General features: G+C 38.6%; 1 long non-coding RNA gene across 1 annotated transcript; it reads right to left on the reverse strand.

Moving 5' to 3' along the window:
• LOC114043276 lies at positions 1 to 1,626 on the reverse strand. The gene is made up of 2 exons (XR_003569077.1): positions 1,520 to 1,626; positions 1 to 611 (listed from the first exon to the last, which is right to left on the reverse strand). It is a non-coding gene; the product is annotated as an uncharacterized LOC114043276 (long non-coding RNA).
• Between the last annotated feature and the right edge of the window lie 5,187 nt (positions 1,627 to 6,813).

Genomic DNA, 6,813 nt, shown 5'->3' on the forward strand with positions numbered 1-6,813 from the left:
TCACTGTGAATGTAGATTTATTGTTCTAAATGATCAGTGTGACTAAGGCCAGGAAGATTCAAGGCACAGGGTCAACAGGGCTTGGGTAGAGCAGGGTTGACACAGCATTGTAGGGAGAAGTAGGTGAAACTGCAGACAGAAGAGTGGTCATTGTTGGCCTTGGGTTCCACATTGCTGATTCTTGGTGTAGGGAGAACCAGGTGATCAGCAGCAGCCCCCAGAGCTCCCGCAGCAGCCCCCAGACTGCTGGCTGTGCCCACTGCCACTGTCACAGCAGTCAGACCTCTGGTGCCGACGTCTGTGGGATCTCCTGTGATGGGAAAAGAGGCAGCAGCCACCCCCGGAGCCAGAGCTGCAGCACCCCCCAGAGCTGGACCCACAGCATCCCCCAGAGCTGCAGCATCCTCCAGAGCTAGAGCCACAGCAGGAAGAGACTGGAGGAGGGCAGGGAGCCTGGGGAGGGCACTTAGGAGGGCACTTAGGGGGGCACTTGGGTGGGCACTTTGGAGGACATTTAGGGGTCTGACACTTGGGAGGACACTTAGAGGGACACTTAGGGGCCTGGCACTGCTGCTGGCTTTGCTGGCAGGACATTTCTGCAGAAGTTCAACCTGAAAGGCAATACAAAAGAAACATCAAACCTAGGCTAAGTATTTATTTCCATTTGGGACCAACGCATGAAGTGAAGATGACTAATGCATAGAATCCATTCTTATCTAAAAAAAAAGACAGACCTAAGGAAGTGTTTCCTCTAGTAAAATGTTTTTGGGTTGAAATATGAAGCCATGGACTGGTCATCAGTAAAGAATATTTAGGCCTCACAGATCCCCTCTTTTTTGGAGCTCAAACCCATAACATCCTTAGGATTCACCCTGTCTTGTCATGCTACTGCCAGATGGTGATTGCCATCTGAACCTCCCACCACCTCATTCTCTGTTTGTCCGTTTTCACCTTTCTCAATCCCAAACCAACAATTGTTTTAATATTCATCAGGAATGACCCAAAGTCTCCCACAAAACACAAATGTTGCCTCATGTCATTTCAAATTAATCTAAAATTTTACATTTTAGCAACAGATCAGTATTATACACACATAGGTATGTATGTATATGTGTGTGTATATATATATATATAGGCAAGTTATAGAGAATCTCTAGTCTCTATACATATACATATACATATACATAATTGTTCTAGATCAAGTTCCTCATGACTGCCTGGGTGCATCCTTAGGCTTCCAAATCTCTGGGACAGACCGCAGCTGCTCACCTTTCCCTTAGACTCCATCCATGCTTAACTTAGACTAACACAAATCCAAAGAAAACAAACCTCTATTTATCACTAACCTAATGTCTCATTCTGCTTATTCTCGGTCTCTCTATTTTTATCTGCCTTGATCCTTTTTTCTTCCCTCCTTCCAGTTCCAATCTCTCTCTCCTCCTTTTTTTGTTCCTCTCAAGTATCCTCCTGAAACGTCTTTTTTTTTTTAAAGGCTTGCCTTGGTTTTTGAAATGCTTACCAGATCACAGATGCTGATCAGCTGGTCCTTGAGGAGGCAGATTGTGTGAGGAGCCAGGGCCAGAGACGCCTTTTATAGGAACTCTTCAGTCTCTTCTGCTGCCATGAGACACAGCTCTAGTGGGAGGAGAAGGCTCTTTCACACCCAAGGCATGTGCCAGGTAATTTCCATATGCCAGGGAATTCTTGACATTCTTTAGCCTCATTCTCTCATGACTCCCAGTTGGCTATCATCATTCTGAATTTGCTTCTCAATGACCAAGTGGTCTGTCTGTCTATCTATTGGTCTCTCTCTTAGGGTCCTTCACATAAACGAGGTCTTTGCCTCATTTGTCTTATTGGGACATGCTCCACCCTGCCTTCCACTGTCTTGGACCTCTACTCTAACCCCAAAGTGGCTTGGGAACCTCCAATGAAGTCAGGATGAGGAGAGAGCCATCATTTTCTAAGAATTCAAAGGTCCTATTCACTGCCCTATCACCACCTATCCCTTCCCTAAATATGCATCTAATTACCTTTGCGGGAGCCTAGCCCTGCATGCCTGTTATTTCATATGTCTAAATCAACTGGACTATTTTTAGGTGGTGTCTACACAATAGTGATCTTTAAGAAGTTAGGCAGTTCCACTATGACCATCTTTCATTGGTGCTCCCTAGGAACACCTAAGCTTGAGTTTCAGAGGAACCTCTGATTCACTCATGATAAATCACAGAATTAAGGGCACCCCCAATGACTACCTAGTTCAATGCATGCCTGAAAAAATTCCCTTTATCTCATATCAGACAAGTGTATTTTCAGGTTCTGCTTTAAGACCTCCAATGGATAGTATCTTCTTTCATTTGTCCAAATCTTTCTGTTTTTATGAATCAACCAGCTCATTATTTCCTACACCACAGCAGTATTTGAACACAATCACATCCTTTCTGAGAGACTGTCTATGAAAGTTTCTTTCCAATTTTCTGTATTCCTTCTGTTCTTGGCTACATTGGTTTTATTTATACAAGAAAATTTTAATTAAAAATAATCAAAATTATCCATTTTACAACATTTTCAACAATACTTTCCCTTTATAATATAATTTAAGGTCTGATACTGCTGAATTTCCTTCCTTTACATCTTTTTTTTTCCCCTGGTTTCTTTGAAATTCCTGACCTTTTGTTCTTCCAAATGAACTTTGTTATAATTTTTTCTAACTCAGTAAGATAATTTTTGAGTAATTTAATTGGGATGGCATTGAATAAATAGATTAGTTAGGTAAAATTGTAATTGTTTATATTATATTAGCTTTACCTACCCATGAACAATAAATATTATTCCAATTATTTAAATCTGACTAAAATATTTTATGTTTATGTTCATGTAGTTCCTGTGTCTGTTTTGGCAGGTATACGGTTGGGTATTTTATAGTCTTTAGTTATTTTAAATGGACTAAAACAATATTGAATAATATTGATGACATATACTATAGTTTTCCTTTTTTTATCTTTTAATTAAATCTATTTTATGTTTAACTTTGAGATCACGATTATTACCCCTGTTTTTTTAAATAATAAATCTTACTCCAGTCTTTTATTTTATCTTTGTATGTATCTTTCATTTTTTTGTGTTTCCTAAAAGCAACATATTATGGAATTCAAATTTTTAATTTGTTACCATTTGGGGTTTTCTTGGCAGAGATACTACAGAGGTTTGCCATTTCCTTCTCCAGATCATTTTGCAGATGAGGAAACTGAGGCAAATAAGGTTAAGCAACTTGCCCAAGGTTACACAGCTAGTAAATATCTGAAGCTGGATTTGAACTCAGGTCTTCTTAACTCCAGACCCTGTGCTCTATCCACTGTACCACCTCGATGCCCAAATGAATGATTGCATAATTCAGTTTCTTCAGTAGAGAACGGAAAAAGAGAAAACCCCCATATAAGACTTACATGATTAAATGAGATTTAATAAAGGATATTCTTTACATAAGACCAAGGCTTAAGGAGAGCTGGAGACAGTGGAGTCAAAAGGGACAGTGCTTCAAAGGAATGTCAGCTCCACCAAAGACTTTCCAATTTTCCCATATTGAAGTCTGATCTCTGATATGTGTTAAAGGTGCTCCCTCATTTTCAGGGGTTCTGGAATGGGGAACAAAGGGATTTGGAATGTTATCTGCTACCTCCTCTTCCAGATCTATACTTTGAGATCTTTGAAATGAAATAACTGGGGAGAATACAAACATTAAAGAATATGGAAGTATTTTCTTATATATTGGAAGGTGGCTAACACGGTAGATATAAAGGATCTTAATTCTGATCTCAATGTCTATGTGCTACTTTGGGCCCAGGAACACTTATCTATGAAATTATAACTTTCTTATTTGGTTTTAGGGGTAAAAGTGAAAGAAAGAGAGATAGGATACAAGATAGTTGTTAATTTATGGGGCCATGAGTCTTCCCAACAAGTTTTTCATCTCAATTACATTGTTAATACTGGGAATGACTTGGGCTGTTCTCACAAGTGAGAATCAACCTCCAGATTGGAGGTGCTATTGCTTCCCTCTTCTTCCTTACTTTGGGGTTCCACATAAGAATTCTAATGTATGAATGATAATTCTGATTCTAAAGGGGAGAATGGAATGCATTTCCAACACATAAATGTCCTAGCCTGGGGAAGAGGGCTTCATTATGAATAACATAGTTATGTATAAATGTGACTAATCATGTTTTATAGCAAGTAATATATAGAGTTATTTACATTCCTTAGAGGAAAGATAGAATTTGCAGTTACAAACAGTCAACTTATCCTTATACATATCATAAAAAGGCATAGAAACCACAACAAATAATGGAAGTCATACCTTGGTGGGCTTTGTAATACATGGGCAAAAGTGACCTTTCAAGATTCATTATGAACTTCTTATTTCCAGAAACATCTTTTTGAATGGAACCCAAGATTGTACAAGCTTTCTTCACTATACTATCTCACTTCTGACTCACGTTGATCTTACTGTCAATTAAAACTGCCAAGTTGTTTGCGTATATACTACTGTCTAGTGTTGAATTCCCTAACTTCAACTTGTCAGGCTGACTTTTGGAACGGAAATGGAAGAATTTACATTTCTCACAATTAAATTTAAGCTTTTTAAGTTCGGCCTATGGTCCTAGCCTGTCAAGATCTTTTTTGCTGTTAAGTTTATCATCTAGCATGTGCTCTTCCTTCCAGATACCATCTATGACTCATCCAGGTCACTAATAATAAGGTTAGACAGCCTGAGGCCAAGCCCAAATCAAAATGTTGATGACTATGCTTCGTGTCCAATTTGTCAATGCCTAATTCCACATAATTGTACTATCAGCTAGTCTGTACTTCTTCATTTCCCTCCTCCCCCATGAATAGCATGATGCACTTTAGCAAATTCTTAGCTAAAACTTGTTTAAGTTCTATCTATAGCATGCCCAGTTCAGTAATACTGTGGAAAAAAGTAAATAGTTAACTTGTTGGTGTTCAGTTGTTTCAGTTGTATTTGACTCTTTGTGACCATCTGGGGTTTTCTTGGCAAAGATACTGGAGTGGTTTGCCATTCCCTTCTCCAGCTCATTTTACAGATGAGGAAACTTAAGTGTTAAGTGTTAAGTGACTTGCCCAGGGTCACGGAGCTGGTTAGTGTCTGAGGCCAGATTTGAACTCAGGAAGATGAGTCTTCCTGACTCCAGGCCTGGCAATCTGTGAACTGTAACACCACCTAACTGCCTTGTTAGATTTAACATGATCTATTCTTGGCAATGCTACCATGCTCTTTCGTGATCACTACTTCTCTTTCTAGATTCTACTTAAAAATCTCTTTAATAATATATTAAAAGATTTTTAGGAGGGATCTGAATCAAACTCACTGGTCTAGTTTAGAGACTCCATTATCTTCTCTTTTTTTTGAAACTTGGGACAGATTCCTCCTTATCCAATTCTGTGGCACTTCTGCTGTTCCTCCTGATCTTTTAAAGGTCACTGACTTGTCTCGGTGTTCACATCTGACAGTTCATTCATTCTCCATGATGGGTCTCATGAGGGACAAGGAACTCAACAAGGGGGCAAGGTGCTGTTATAGTACTGTCCAAAAGCCATTCATCATGTTTGTTTGAGCCATGCAAGCTAAAGCTTTATCTCATTGGCAGAGAAAAGAGAAGCTAAGGACCTTCCTTACCTCTTACTTTATTGAAAAAAGAATTGCATTCAACTTAACTAAAATTTTTTTTTGAGGCCATTTGATATGAGTTCTCTCTTCTCCCTTTCTCTTCATCACAAAACTAGGGACACCTGGTACTGTAAACAGAGCACTGGGCCTGGAGTCAGGAAAATCTAAATTCAAATTCCACCTCAGACACTAATTAGTTGTGTGACCTTGAGCAAGTCACTTAACCTCTGTCTTTTGTTTTTCTTTGAATCCCCAGAGCTTAGCACAGTCTGGCACATGGAAGGTTCTTAATAAATGCATTTCCTCATCTCCCCAGCTACCAGTGCCTTTTCTATAAAACTACCACATTTTAAACTACTATACATACACTGTATATACACATATATAAACATATGTGTGTATGCAAGTTACTTTTTAAATATTAATTTTATTTTTTGTTACATTTGCATTCCAAGCTGTTGTCCTCCCTCCCTTCTAGAAAATTATTATTAACTTTGTACTTATATGTATATATATAAATTATATATATTGTATATGTATATATATGTATATATATTTGTTATCTCCCCAATTAGAATGTAAGCTCATTATGAATAAGGATTGGGTATTTTTTTTTCACTTGTATCCCCAGTGCCTAATGTAGTGCCTTGCACATGGTAGGTGATTAATAAATAATTATTTATTGATTAAACAATTCCTTTTTTTTCAGCCTCCCATCCATCTCAAGCAGTGATACTCTCCCTGCTTTCATCCAGTTCTTTCTCCCAATATAGTGGAACAAAACAATGGGAAACAACAAAAGTTTGCTATTCATTCTTTAGCCTGGCTCAACCAGACAAGCCTTAAAACCAATCTCATACCACAAACCATAGACATTGTGCCATGCAGTCAGACATTTTTATTTTTCTGGATTTTCCTAAAATTTTACAATTTGTTGACATGTGGGTATCCTTGACGTGACTTAATGGGGTTGATAGATAAAGCAAGGCAGAGCCGAGAGGAATTTATCTTCCTAAAACTGTGACTAACTGTGTGTTAATCCAGCCAACTTCCCATCCATAGCCCTCACCACATTACACACACACACACACACACACACACACACACACACACACACACACACA

Source organism: Vombatus ursinus, unplaced genomic scaffold, assembly GCF_900497805.2.
Source record: "Vombatus ursinus unplaced genomic scaffold, bare-nosed wombat genome assembly UNPS02014768.1, whole genome shotgun sequence".
NCBI lineage: Eukaryota > Metazoa > Chordata > Mammalia > Diprotodontia > Vombatidae > Vombatus > Vombatus ursinus.